We start from the raw sequence: 15,690 nt of genomic DNA, 5'->3' as shown, positions 1-15,690 counted from the left end.
AAAAATTATGTTTCAGCATAAAATTATAACACAAGCTATGGATATCATATTTTTGTCCTGTTCAATGTCTCTGAGGTTTTATTATATATCTATAAACCAAACTGCATCCTGAATTCCAGTTTGCTCAACTATCTGGCGAAAACTCTCCAAACTAACATTTCTAATATTCTCCTACTCTTCTGATTTGAAATCACTAAGAACAAAGATTTCCCTTGAACTTCTTTGGAAGGGACCATACCAGGTCCTCCTCACTATCCAGACTTGAACTTTGGGTCCACACCCGCCAACTACAAAGGGCTCCTCCAGACTCTTGGAATTGCACACCAGCTGGTGATCTAAAATTAAAATTGATTAGGGAAGTTCATCCCCAGAATCAGATGGCATCTGGTGGGAGACAGCTCTCTCAAGATCACGGATCAAAATCTTCATTTCCAGTATGAAACCTTTATTCCTTTTGCCTTTCACTACTTGCTTTTTTGTCTGTTACTGCATGGTAAGTAGGTGCTCCTTAACACTGGAAACTATTGCTGAATTTACTGTTAAGGCCACAGCTGCACAACCAAAGTCCCTAGATTTTCTAGCTAAGTGGTTTTAGATAATAGAATTGCTTTATGTCACTTACTGGCTGAACAAGAAGAGGTCTGTGTCATAGCAAATTCTCCTGGTGTACCCAGATCAACATTTCTGGTACTGCAGCAAATACAAGAAATCAACAAACAAGCCACCCAACTAAAACATGCTGATGGCCCTTCAGGTACATTCTTTGATTTATTTGATGACACCTGGTTTGGTTCATGGAGGTCCTGGCTAAAGAGTATATATACTTAAGTCTTTTGGTATTATCCTTTTAATAGCTATCACTGCAGTCTCTCTGGTGCACTGTGTTCTCACAGTTGTCTTAAATGCCACAGCCATCAGCAGCACATCAGATGGTCTCATTGTGCTTGAAGAAACAGAAACAAAGTAAACAACAAAATGAACAGCAAAAATAATTCTTCCAGGGATCTGACATCATAACCTAGGAGTTTCACAATGAGACAAGAACAATTTAACTCTGATGGTGAATGAGAGTGACACTAATGCCAAATTTTTGGCCAATCTCTCACTTATGAGAGGATGACTAAAACAGGATAATTGTTAGTTAATTCAACAAGGAGGTCATTAGACTGATGTGGCTCTAATGCCATGGTAGCTTACATAAGCAAAATAAATCCTAAGCCTGTAAATGCCTCAGGGTTACAAAATCAAAATGTTTAAGACAAATAATCACAAACAGCCAACATGACTTTAAGCTTTGGCCAATCAATAACTGCCTTACTTTGCTTCTAGATTTTCTCTATTAAGGACTCCATCTATGAACTCCTGTTGATGGAGTGCTCTTAACCACTTCAGGTTTAAGTGCCACCCAACTGAAATCAATTTTTACTCAAACTATTAAAAAATTTTAAGGTATGAGTTGTGATTTTACATTTATTTTAGTAGTTATTTCATTAATGTCTCTCTCCCCAAAAAGATTATAAATTCCATGAGAAGAACAGATCCATTTTTGTTCTCCATTATCAAATCCCCAGCATCTAGCACACTTAAAATGGGCATTCAGTAAATATCTGTTTAATAAATGAGCAATTCTTGGAATTCCCTTATGGCACAGTGGGTTAAGGATCTGGCGTTGTCAATGCAGTGGTTTGAGCTGCAGCTGTGGTGAGGGTTGGATCCCTGGCCTGGGAAATTCCACATGCCATGCATGTGGCCAAAAATATGAGCAATTCGCAAGTCCAGTGACTTTTGAAATCATTCCCTGAAGAGTCTAACTGTGTTGACTCTCTTTCTTTTGTAATTCTTTCTAGGACTGCCTCCAATAACACTCTCCTTATTTTTCTCTAACCTATTCCATTGCTCCTTCTTGTTCCTTAAACATTCTTCCTCTTCTTCAACCTTCAATGTTGTCTTCCAAATACAATCTTGGCTTCTTTTCTCTTTCTTATTTACTTGCCCTGGGTAATCTCATATACAACTAAGACTTAACCTACTGTTAATACTATTAACTGGCTTTTAAATCTATTAGTCAAGACCTTTTGTTTGAGATCTTGATGCATATTTCCAAATACCTCCTGGGTTTTCCCAAGTCATCTATCTCACACACAGCATATTTAGAACTGAGCCCACCATCTTGGCACCAAACTTGTTTTCACATATACCTGTGTTGATGAATACCAGTTGCTTAAGCCAGAAATTTTGAAATACTCAACCACTTTCCCCTCAACCCTCACCCCATTTCCAACTATTCTCAAATTCTCTTATTTTCCCCCAGGTATTCATGAAATTAGTCCCATTCCTTCTGGCACTACCTCACTAACTCAGTTCAGTCTATTTAATGATAATTCAACTAAAAACCCTGAGGCAAGTCTTTCCATTTTCCAGTGTATTTCTTACTCAAATGGTCCTCAAATTGCAGTCCCCAGTATGGTGACAGTCTGCAAATTGTTTGTTTCTTGTCCACAAGGAGATAAGGAGCTTGCACCAGAAGGTCACTAAGCACAGCTTAGTTCAGCTGACTTTTTTTGGTAGTCATTCTTGCTCAATGAAGGAAGCAAAGCATTGCTCTGAATGCTGGCGCAAGCTAATTTCATCTATGTAACCAACAGTTCACAGACCAGCTGCTTTGAGCATCTGCTGAGGCTGTACCATCTATGAAAGAATCTCACATTCTAATCTGATCATATACTGCCAGATCAAGCTATTTGTTTCTCACCCCTGTGTCCTGCCCTTCTTTCCCTAGGCTGAGTTAAGAGAGCCCTTTGCACTCTGTGCTTAAAACAACAAGACCATCCATCATAATACTTCATAATACTTACCTATTTCTTCACCATGTATTCCATAAATTTTAGATGAATAAATGAATGAATGGATGAATGAGTTATACAAGAAAAATCCTAAAGAATCAGATATAGTATAGTTCTAGCCCACAGGCTTTTAACTAAGTTAAACTATGTTAAGTATGTATATATTTTAAAACAAATAGTTTACTGACTTATTTTGAGATGATTTCAATCATATGACACACTATATACCTGATACAGAAAATTTTTCATAAGTTTATACAGGAAGAAATTCTGACATACTGCAAATATTTTTGGCAGCAATTTCTTTAGACAATTTGTTGTCCAAATCAGATCTGGCACCCGAAATCCATTTCTACATCTACTTGGCCCTAAGCTTACTGCACATATCACTTGAAACCTAGTTTTTCAAGAAATTATCATGTTTTAAAAATTATATGAGTATGCACTTTAGTTTCATTATAAGTAAATGTGCATAATTACCTGTCTGCTATATTCTTAGAGGAGCACGAAATGTGACTTATGTAAAATACACACACACAAAAGAAAACAAAAAACAAAAAACACATACATCTAACTATCACGAACATGGAGTGATATAAATATTTTCAAAGCAACAGCTAAGAAGTGTACTTCCCTGCCCTAATTACAGTTGCAGCTGCTTATATAGTTTGCCACCATCTTCAGTTCAATTATTCACATCTATGACTTCCAATTATCTTTGGTATGTAGATAATACATTAAAAAGGAACAATGTTTGTTCTGTCTTCTCCCACCATACATCCCCTTTCTACTCTAAGTAAGAACTCATAAATGTTAGTTAAGCTTGGCCTTCAATAACCTTTTAGCATATTCACTGGGGAATATGTATCTGGGACAAATGACACAGGTGGACACGGGGGAGGATGAATTGCTTTCTAGCTTCTCACAAATGAGATCTTTGCAAATGTTTTGTTTGTATTATTTATTAATTCTTGTTTAGGATAATTTGCTATTTTTCTTCATTATCTGGAGTTCTACTCATCTCCAAAATCAAGTAAGTAAGAGTTAACCATTTTCTTACCTGTTGGTCTATTCTATTTCTTAAATTATAAATCACATTTCTTTCATATTTTAAGAGTTCAAAAACTGAGATATGTCTGAAAAATCAATGTGTAAATAAATGTGGCAGTTTCTTCTTTACCCAAAAAGTAGTTATTATACTGGTGATGTGTCTAACAACTAATGATAACTTAAATGTGATAAAATCCATATTAAACTTATAAAAATGCAGTAAATGGTGGTTACTGACAAAAAAGTACACTGATGTCAAGTAACTAATTTTTGATGTCCCTCATAAAAGCATCCCAAGTTGCTATTCTACAATATCATATTCATTTCCACAAATGCAGTTCATTCATTATAGCGAGTTATTTAGGAATAAAAGCAATGCTTTATTACTTGGTATCCATACACTCTAGGACAGTCTTAGAACATAGCAAGCTCTAAAAAGATCTCTGCTGAATGAATGAGTATATTTATTGTGCACTAATAAATTACAGAGGTAGGCTTCCTAGCCCTATCTCTAAGGAAGGATTCAAGAGAATTGCAAAACTTTCAGAATCACACAAAATACTCCTTCAAATTGTTATGAAATTCCCTACCTGGCATTTAGCCTTAGAGTCAATACTAGAATAAGAAATCGGGGAGGGGGGAAGAAATTAGGAGACCTCCCTTTTTATAGCCCAAATATCTGCTGCACAGATCCAGGAATAGGAGAAAGGGCAATTTTGGTTTTACTTGTATATGTTCTTTCCCCATAAACTTCAGTTTAAAAGGAAATGAGAAATGGTCTTATCAAACCAATAAGTTTGAAGAACCAAACTCCATAATCAACATGATTTGTCTAAATTCATGCCATCTCTAAATAGCAGACCTAACTACTGGACCCTGACTACTGACTCCAAGCCCAGAACTTTCTCCACTATATTGGTTCTGCTAAAGGAAAACACCCCTTCCTTGTGCCAGGGGTTGCAAAGTCTTCCAGCTCAGTAACAGATCTTGATATCTTAATTTTAACATGATGCTCCACACAGAATCTCCCTAAAGTTCAAATAAACCATGTTCTTTATCCTAAAGGTAGGATAATTATTTGTATCCTCTAAGTTAAGAGGGAAGGTTATGCTATATATGCTATCAATTCAACTTAAAATTCCTTTTCTTATTTTAGTGTGCCTACCTCTTCTACTCACAGATTTTCCTTGCCATTTTTCTAGGACTGGTTGAAATTATCTCTGAAATTTTGTTTGTTAGAATCTTGAAAAAATTTTACTTTATTTATGTTAGCTTCTTGTGCAATGCTATTTACTTTCACCAATGTAGGTTTTATTATCATTTTATACTGTTTTAACCTCATTCTGTAATCTTTACTGGCCCTCACCTGCACTTTATCTTTTATTACTCACACATTTTATTCTTCTTTTCCTGGATTATAATATGTGATTTGGTCACTTTAAAATTTGAAAAAACAAAAGTAATGAATATTTTTGGTGGCCATTTCTTTTGTACTTAATTTTTCTCCTGAGCCCTCTCCCTTGACTTTATATCTAAGTATCGCCTTTCTTTTACTGTTTTCTCTGCTTTAATTTGGTAATCATCATCTGAAGTTTTACTTTTCTGGGTCTCACTTGATTCCCAATTACAATCTAACTGAATTATGATGGCTATCACTCCGTTAAGCAGTCCCTTATGTCTACATCGCCAATCATTTCCTCTGTGTTACTCAGAAGACAGACATAAATCATTTCCTTTCTTGTTTGTTCCTTTAAAGTCCATATTGGATAACCAACCAGTTCCCTACCATGTACACAACTTGGAGTTAAACTGATTTCTTTTAACATCCTGTGGGCCAGTTTATGTCCAAAGAGGTGAACACTTCCATAGCCCCTTATTTATCCTTTACATAAACTCTTTTTTTTTATTTTTCCATTTCCTCAGACAGCATTAGACACATTCCTCATATCAGTTTACCCTAGGACTAAATCTAATTTTGAGTTGCTTAACAACGATACTACAGTTCTTTAAAAGTCTTCTCACTCTCTCAATTACTCCCAAACTTCATTTAGGTAGAAATTTGTATCTCCAAATTGGGTGAAATAGTCGCATCTTGTTATATAAGATGTGGCTGGGATGTGGGATGTTATATAGGAGTGGGTGGGGAGAGCATGCACACACAGTAAAGCACAGATGAATCCAAAAAACTGTAAGCTTTCATCAAGTTCTATATACAAGTGGAATTTTTTTTAATTGCCTAAAAACAGTTTCTTCTCATAAGGTGTCTCTGGATGGGAATTAGGAGTTCTGAGCTGTGGTCCTGTCTCCACAGTTAATTACTACATGACTTTGAAACAGTTTCTTAACTTTTATGTCCTATCCTGAAAATATGACTCTCTTTGCAATGTCATCAAGGCTAATGATTTACTCAGCAATGATTTTCTCAGCAATTGTGCAAACTAAACTCAAGTCTATCTTAAACCACATCATCACAAATTCCGAATAAATTAGATCTGAACAAATGAATTTGAACTATATTTATTAACTCTGAGACCTAGTAACACAGGGCTTATTTATTTAAACCAATTAAGAAGACAAAGAATATGGAAAAAAGGATCCTGCATGTTTCTAACAGCCAAATGAACAGAAAAGAGCAAAGAAGTGGATGATTCCAAAAACTGACTCTGGGAAAGTTGGTTTTTTTTTTTTTTTTTTTTTTTAATTTGAATAGACACAATTGCAGTACATCAAACAAGCTTAAAATGAAACTACCCTGTAAAGATATAATTTATCTTCTCTTCCTCTAGTCTCCACTTTATATTCACAATGGGCTTAGTCGTCCTACAAATCGATACAAAGAATTTAGCAAACAGGAGTTCCCATCGTGGCTCAGTGGTTAACGAATCCATCCGACTAGGAACCATGAGGTTGCGGGTTCAATCCCTGGCCTTGCTCAGTGGGTTAAGGATCCGGCGTTGACATGAGCTGTGGTGTAGGTCGCAGACGCAGCTTGGATCCCGCATTGCTGCGGCTCTGGTGTAGGCCAGTGGCTGCAGCTCCGATTGGACCCCTAGCCTGGGAACCTCCATATGCCGCAGAAGCGGCCCTAGAAATGGCAAAAAGACCAAAAAAAAAAAAAAAAAAAAAAAAAAAAGAATTTAGCAAACAGTGTTCTTGGCACCCTGCAAACTTGTTAATACACATCTTTCCTAAGGTAGGGAAATAACTTTTTTTGTTTCAATGCTATCATTAAAAGTTGATAAGGTTATATAAATTCAATACTTAAATATTATAGGTGACAGTACTTGAAAAATTTCAAAGTATTTGGACATTGCATACTGATAGATAAGTAAGTACCACATGTGTTTCTCTATAGATTGAAGTTCAAGACCCCAAAAGAGAATATAAGTTGGGAAATAAAAATAGCAGAGGATATCCTTTTTTCCAAATTTATTGAGACATAATTGACAAATAAATTTGGATGTATTCAAGGAGTACAATGTGCTGATGTGATACGCATATACACTGTGAAATGATTTCCATAATCCAGTTAATTAACACACCTATCACCTCATATGGTTGTGTGTGTGTTAACACTTAAGATCCATTCTCTTAGCAAGTTTCAAGTATACAAAAGTGGTAATAATACATAGTCACTATGGTATGCATTAGATCCCTAGAACTTATTCATCTTATAAGATGAAAATCTGTGCCATTTGACCAACATCTCCCCATTTCCTCCACCATCTCCCAGGCGCTGATAACCAGAATTCTACCCTCTATGAGTAGAATTTCCATGAGTTCAACTTTTCTAAACTCCATGTATAAATGAGATCTTGCAGTATTAATAATTTTGCCTTGACCATATCTCTACACACAAACACAAAAATTCTGTTATGTGTTTCTGAAATAGAATGAATTCTAATAGTGAAACTACACAATTAAAGTGGTATCGGGAGTTCCCCTTGTGGCTCAGCAGTAACAAACCTGAGTAGTATCCATGAGGACACTTGGCTCCACTCAGTGGGTTAAGGATCCAGCATTGCCATGAGCTGTGGTGTAGGTCACGGATGCAGCCTGGATCTGCATTGCTGTGGCTGTGGCACAGGCCAGCAGCTACAGCTCCAATTCAACCCCTAGTCTGGCAACTTCCATATGCCACAGAAAACAAAAAGACCAAAAAACTCCCATACGCCACAGAAGCCCTAAAAAGACAAAAAAAAAAAAGTGGTATGGATGGTGGGCCAATTTTACAGTTTGTTCTACCTCCAGGGGAACCTAGACATTCTCAGCATACAAAGTGCAGGATCTCACCACACAGAGGATTTCATTTTGTCAATCATTAGAATCTCACCAATATCAGATCCTGGAATTAGTACATCATTACAAACATGAAATGGAATCATGAGAAAAGCTTAGTACTATCTTTGGATCTTGGCGACAAGGGTGCAAGATGACAAGCAGATTATTATTACATGATAATACTTTTGGGGGAGTTTAAAGGTTATTACTTTGAGATCTAAGTTATGGAATGGAATAGCATATATGAACCTTACAGAAAAATAAACTATATAAACTTGACTGTTTCAAGTCTTCTCTATCCTTTTTTATCTCCTAAAAAATTATAAAAATTCTAGTCTGCCTCATCTGGGCTACAGCAGAAGCCAGGAGAAGGGATTTAGTCTAAGCTTGAAATCAGAGTATTAAGGAGGATACAGCAAAATATATATATATATCAAAAGAAGATTGGCATCAGGATTCAGAGTAAGAGAACCTGGAAGAGATGGTGACCTTGGTCTGGGAGGAGGGGAAAGAGTGAGATCGCTCCCTTTCATAAAGTTTAGAGAATAAGATAACCCTTCTAGTCTCTTATGAAACCTATCTTTCATTTTAAATAAATACCATGGGGAAAAAAATCACCATTAGGAAAAAACTAATTTTAATTTAAAAATCATGGGCTTTCAGGAGTTCCCATTGTGGTTCAGCAAGATCCACTGTTGCTGTGGCTGTGGCATAGGCCTCAGCTGCAGCTTCAATTTGACCCCTAGCCTGGCAACTTCCATATGCCACAGGTGGCAACTGTAAAAAGGGGGAAGAAATCATGGGCTTTCAAATAATTCAAGCAAAAAATTTAAATATCTGGAGTTTAAAGAAGGCTATGAAGCTCGAAATCCCAATCACCAAATATGAAATATCACACCTACTCAAGGGTGACTATGCAGAAAGTGCACTGACACATTACAGTGATCAAAACCACCTATAAGATAGATATTGAGTGTCCCAAAAAAAAAACTTGGACATAGTCATAAAAACAGTAAAATAGGGTTTTTTACATGAAACTTCTACTTTCAATCTCCTACATGTCAATGAACTACTAGTTTAATATTTATAAGTAGGCAAAAGATAGATGAAGACTGGATGGATAGAGAAATAACCTCTCAAAAAGAACAGTTGTTTTACTGTAGTTTTAAAATATATATAATCTGAGATCTACTCTCTTAACAAAATTTTAATTGTTCATTATAGTCTTTAGTATAAACACAATGTTGTCCAGCAGGTCTTAAAGAATATCTTTAAAATAGATGGAACTCCTATAGGACCAAGTATATATATTTAATAAGCATGTCTATGGAAGAAATTCAATTCTAACGCAAAATAGTTTTTTTTCTAACCTGCACCATAGTTGAAAATTCCAAAAAAAAAAAAAACTCCCCAGCCCCTCTCCTTCCTTACAGAAAAAATAATATACATTACTAAAGATCCATCTGACACAGTTTAAAGATTACAGTATACTTTAATAAGACTCCTTACAATTCCAAATTAGTACATGTAGGTTAAGAACATTTTGAAGAGTTTTTCTTTTCAATGGAGTACTAATGCATTACTAGAAATTCTAAGTTCATTTATTCCAGAAAGTCTTATCCCTTAATATGCCTATTACAAATCCTTTCTTTCATCTCTGAGTTAGTCTTTTGCTCTGAGAATGAACACATTTTTCTTAGATGATAAATGGTAAATGATATAACTATTTACAGACTTAATATGGGTGTTTCTTTCTATTGTTTCAGACTTTTTCACATTTAAAATGTGTGATTTTTAATGCCATTTGCAGCAACATGTATGGAACTAGAGACTCTCATACTGAGTGAAATAAGTCAAAGAGAAAGACAAATACCATGTGATATCACTTGTATCTGGAATCTAATACAAGGCACAAATGAACCTTTCCACAAAAAAGAAAATCATGGACCTGGAGAACAGACTTGTGGTTGCCAAGGGGAGGGGGAGGGAGTGGGATGGATGGGGAACTTGGGGTTAATAGATGCAGACTATTGCCTTTAGAATGGATAGACAATGAGATCCTGCTGTATAGCACTGAGAACTGTATGGTCACTTGTGATGGAGCATGATAAAGTGAGAAAAAATAATCTATACATGTATGTGTAATCGGGTCACCATGCTGTACAGTAGAAAGTTGAGGAGTTCCCGTCGTGGCGCAGTGGTTAACGAATCCGACTAGGAACCATGAGGTTGCGGGTTCGGTCCCTGCCCTTGCTCAGTGGGTTAACGATCCGGCATTGCCGTGAGCAGTGGTGTAGGTTGCAGACGCGGCTCGGATCCCGCGTTGCTGTGGCTCTGGCGTAGGCCGGTGGCTACAGCTCTGATTCAACCCCTGGCCTGGGAACCTCCATATGCCGTGGAAGCGGCCCAAGAGATAGCAACAGCAACAACAACAACAATAACAACAACAAAAAGACAAAAGACAAAAGACAAAAAAAAAAAAAAAAAAAAAAAGTTGACAAAACACTGTAAACCAGCTATAACGAAAAAAAATTTTACATAAATAAATAATAATAAAAATAAAATGATTTTTTGAAACACATGTTTATCTGATGCGAATTCACTTTTTAGCTACATTTAAATGCTACCATTATTGGCATAAAAGTTGGTTTAATTCTCATTAGCCTTTAAGGCATCAAACAATTTCTTCATTTTTTTGTGTGTTCCCTCTTAAGACATCTTTAGAAGATTCAAAGCTAATTTTACCATCACCATGGTTCCAAACATTATGGATTTTTGTTTTCATTTAGCTTCACATTATAACAATTCTTCTAGGAGTAAGTTTCAATCTCAGAAAGAACCTACAATACTGATAAGCTGCTTTACCCATTCATTTCCTAATGACCATTTAATGTATTCAAGAGTCACATGTTAAGAGATCCTTCATCAAATAATACTGTCCCAAAGTCCCTAAATGAATTTTAGACCCTGACCATTTCAGACTAATTAAATGGAAAGAGAAGCTAGCAATCTGGGAAATTGAGCTTACCAGTTTTAAATAAATATAAAATGATGTAATTATAAAATTCCAACCAATAGCCTGTAGTCTCTAGAGATTTCAAAACAACCTGAAGCATCCTAATCTGAATCTGCTTTTGTAATAAGAAAATTGGTTTTTTTGGTTTACTGTTCATCATACTCTATAAAACATGCTGACTTTTTTAGGAAATTCTATCCACTTATTTGATTACCAGAACAGCATTCAGTCTGCAATAGAACTTTGCCTTTCTGCACACACTCCTTTTGAAGAAACAATAACACTTTTGGGAATAATAAATTGGTTCTTTATACACATTTGACCTTCTTTAAGAGTTTCTGGAAGACAGCTGGTAAGAATTAAGTGGCTAACACATAATTTATACCTGCAGATTTTTGTGTTCATTTAGCTTATTCTTATCTTCTCCCCTGAATAAAATTGTTAAAAGGCTTAAAACACTAAAAGGGAAAGAAAACTAAAGCCAAATCCCTAAAGGCCAAATACAGTGTAGTATTTTTTCAGTATATTTAGTTATATCATTTATTCATTCATCTATCAAATGTTTACTGAACACCTATTATGCCCAAGGTACTACTCTAGGTACTGACAACAAAAGGTAAGCAAGGCAATAATGTAATCCCTACTGTAATGGAGCTCATATTCTAGTAGAGGAGGCAGACAGCAAATAGTAAACAAATAAAAAACTCTAGAGAAAAACAGTCGATTGTTTAAAAAATATACATAACAATAAACAAACATAAACATAGAAACACAAATAAACATATATAAAAATAGATATGTACAAAAGCTTGACATCTGTCTTTTTTTTTTTTTTTTGTCTTCTTGCTCGTTTTTTTTTTTTTTTTTTTTTTTATTATTTTCCCACTGTACAGCAAGGGGGTCAGGTCATCCTTAGATGTATACATTGCAGTTACAGTTTTTTCCCCCACCCTTTCTTCTGTTGTGACATGAGTATCTAGACATAGTTCTCAATGCTATTCAGCAGGATCTCCTTGTAAATCTATTCTAGGTTGTGTCTGATAAGCCCAAGCTCCCGATCCCTCCCACTCCCTCCCCCTCCCATCAGGCAACCACAAGTCTCTTCTCTAAGTCCATGATTTTCTTTTCTGAGGAGATGTTCATTTGTGCTGGATATTAGATTCCAGTTATAAGTGATATCATATGGTATTTGTCTTTGTCTTTCTGGCTCATTTCACTCAGTATGAGATTCTCTAGTTCCATCCATGTTGCTGCAAATGGCATGATGTCATCCTTTTTTATGGCTGAGTAGTATTCCATTGTGTATATATACCACTTCTTCCGAATCCAATCATCTGTCGATGGACATTTGGGTTGTTTCCATGTCCTGGCTATTGTGAATAGGGCTGCAATGAACATGCGGGTGCATGTGTCTCTTTTAAGTAGAGCTTTGTCCGGATAGATGCCCAAGAGTGGGATTGCAGGGTCATATGGAAGTTCTATGTATAGATTTCTAAGGTATCTCCAAACTGTTCTCCATAGTGGCTGTACCAGTTGACATTCCCACCAGCAGTGCAGGAGGGTTCCCTTTTCTCCACAGCCCCTCCAGCACTTGTTATTTGTGGATTTATTAATGATGGCCATTCTGACTGGTGTGAGGTGGTATCTCATGGTAGTTTTGATTTGCATTTCTCTTATAATCAGCGATGTTGAGCATTTTTTCATGTGTTTGTTGGCCATCTGTATATCTTCCTTGGAGAAATGTCTATTCAGGTCTTTTGCCCATTTTTCCATTGATTGATTGGCTTTTTTGCTGTTGAGTTGTATAAGTTGCTTGTATATTCTAGAGATTAAGCCCTAATCAGTTGCATCATTTGAAACTATTTTCTCCCATTCTGTAAGTTGTCTTTTTGTCTTCTTGCTATTTCTTCCGCCGCTCCCGCGGCATATGGAGGTTCCCAGGCTAGGGGTCAAATCGGAGCTGTCGCCACCGGCCTACACCAGAGCCACAGCAACACCAGATCTGAGCCGCGTCTGTGACCCACACCACAGCTCACGGCAATGCCGGATCGTTAACCCACTGAGCAAGGGCAGGGACCGAACCCGCAACCTCATGGTTCCTAGTCGGATTCGTTAACCACTGCGCCACGAAGGGAACTCCGACATCTGTCATTTTAAATGACTAGGATAGTATTTCCATTAAGCATCTGTAACCAAGGAAATGCTTCTGGTTCTCAGAACAAAGAGGTTTAATAAGGGAGATAACTCAGCAAAACTTTTCAAAAGAAGAAAAAAGTAAAAATGAGGATTTTTCTCCAGATCAATTCAGTTCTTTGGATGATGCTGTAAATATATACGCTCATGTACAAGACAAATCAATGAGGTAATGGCATAGCCAATGACAGTTTTCATATCTACTTGAAATCCAACTAAATAGACACATTTTACTTTACTCCCTCAAAAGCTATAACTGCTGTTAAAGGTTCAACCCTTCACCTTTTCTGCTAAGTCACTTTGTCAAAGCATAAGTGCAACTGTCACCTTCTGTGCAATGAGGAGTGGGTCTGGGCCAACTTCACCTCTCCTAGTTACTTCTATGGTTACCAAGATAAGAAAGAAAGGGCAGAAGAGGTCAGAATGAACAGACTTATTATTAACCTTCTCCTTACTTGTTAACAATTAGAGGAACAAACTTAATGCAAATTAAGCTTCTGAGTAAATAATTGGCCAGCTGCCATTTTCAATGACTGTCTTCTATCAGTTGATACACTGGAGCTGGTGCATATCAGCTCACAAAAAGCAATAGTGCGACCTGCACCACAGCTCACGGCAATACCAGATCCTTAACCCACTGAGCAGGCCAGGGATCAAACCACAACCTCATGGTTCCTAGTAGGATTTGTTTCTGCTGTGCCACCATGGGAACTCCACAAAATACAATAGTTAAACATTCAGGAATTTAGTTATCTGCTGACATCACACTGGTAGATTGAATCAGCCACTGCAGGAGTGTTTACACCACAGAAATTGGCAAACACTAAAAACCAGGGGTTTTTTTAGAGTTACCATATGATCCATCAATCCCACTCCTGGGCCTGTATCTGGAGAAAATTCTCATTCAAAAAGATACATGCACCCCCAATGTTCATAGCAGCACTATTCACAGTACCCAATACATGGAAGCAACCTAAATGTCCATCAACAGATGATGGATAAAGAAGATGTGTTATAGGCATGCACACACACACACACACACACACACACACAGGAATAAATAATGCCACGAAGGGAACTACAGATTATCATACTAAGTGAAATAAGAGAGAGAAAGACAAATATCATGTGAAATTGAAAAAATGTATACAAATTAACTTATTAACAAAACAAAAACACACACACAGACATAGAAAACAAACTTATGGTTACCAAAGGGGAAAGAGGAGGGGAGGGATAAACTAGGGGTTTGAGATTAGCAGATACAAACTACTATATATAAAACAGATAAACAACAAGTTCATGCTGTAAACCACAGGAATTATATATTCACTATCTTATAATAAACTATACATATATATATATATAAACTTAATAGCTTTGTCATACACCAGAAACTAACACAACATTGTAAATCAACTATATGTCAATTTTTTAAAAAGGGCTCTTCTTTTAAGGTCCAGGTGCTGTGAATTTACCTTAGTCTGTATTCAACAATAATAATAAACAAGAATTATCTTAAAAGCTACTATTTTTCAAGCCTAACTTGGAAATTCTGCATACCGAGGATATGTTAAGCAATGGGCTAAGTACACAACCTAATTTAATCCTCACAACAACCGAGGTAAGATTATCATTAACTCCAAATGAGAACACTGAAATATAGGAAAACTGAGTAAAATTCCCAGTGCCACATCACTAAATAATTGTACAGCCAAGATTCAGTCCTTCAGATCCTAGACCCCTTACTCTTAACCTAAACAAATAAACTGATGGTCACCTGGATCAGGCTCTAAAGATAAATAGCCTCTAAATTCCTCTTAACTTTACTCCAGGGCTGCATGCTGGACCCTCAAAGATACTTTACTTATCCTAACCCCACAACATACAATTCTTCCTTAGCTTATATAACCCTATTTTGTTGATAACCATATTCTCAAGGAAGATGTTTAGAAGACTTTTAAACAACCTTACTGTATAATGCAGCTCATTCTTCATCTTCCCTTAAATCTCCAGTAAAGGTCTATGAACCTTCGGTACCTCTGGAGTCACATTTAATTGTGTGTGTGTGTGTGTTTGTTTTTAATATAGCAACATATGACTTTAGCCAAACACATGATGCAGGGAAAGATCAGAGATGTTGAAAAGGTCTCTAATGTACAAAATTTATATAGTTAAAAGTAATAATCCCATTGTTTAAGAGATCAGTGTTGGGAATTGTTAATTTTGCTTTCAGCAAATTTCTAAGAAAAAAAATAAAGCCACAAGATCTGGACGGGACAGAATAGGTCAAGAAAAGGGTCTAGA

The sequence above is a fragment of the Sus scrofa genome, chromosome 16 (genome assembly GCF_000003025.6).
Source record: "Sus scrofa isolate TJ Tabasco breed Duroc chromosome 16, Sscrofa11.1, whole genome shotgun sequence".
Classification (NCBI taxonomy): Eukaryota; Metazoa; Chordata; class Mammalia; order Artiodactyla; family Suidae; genus Sus; species Sus scrofa.
This window is presented reverse-complemented; position numbering follows the sequence as displayed.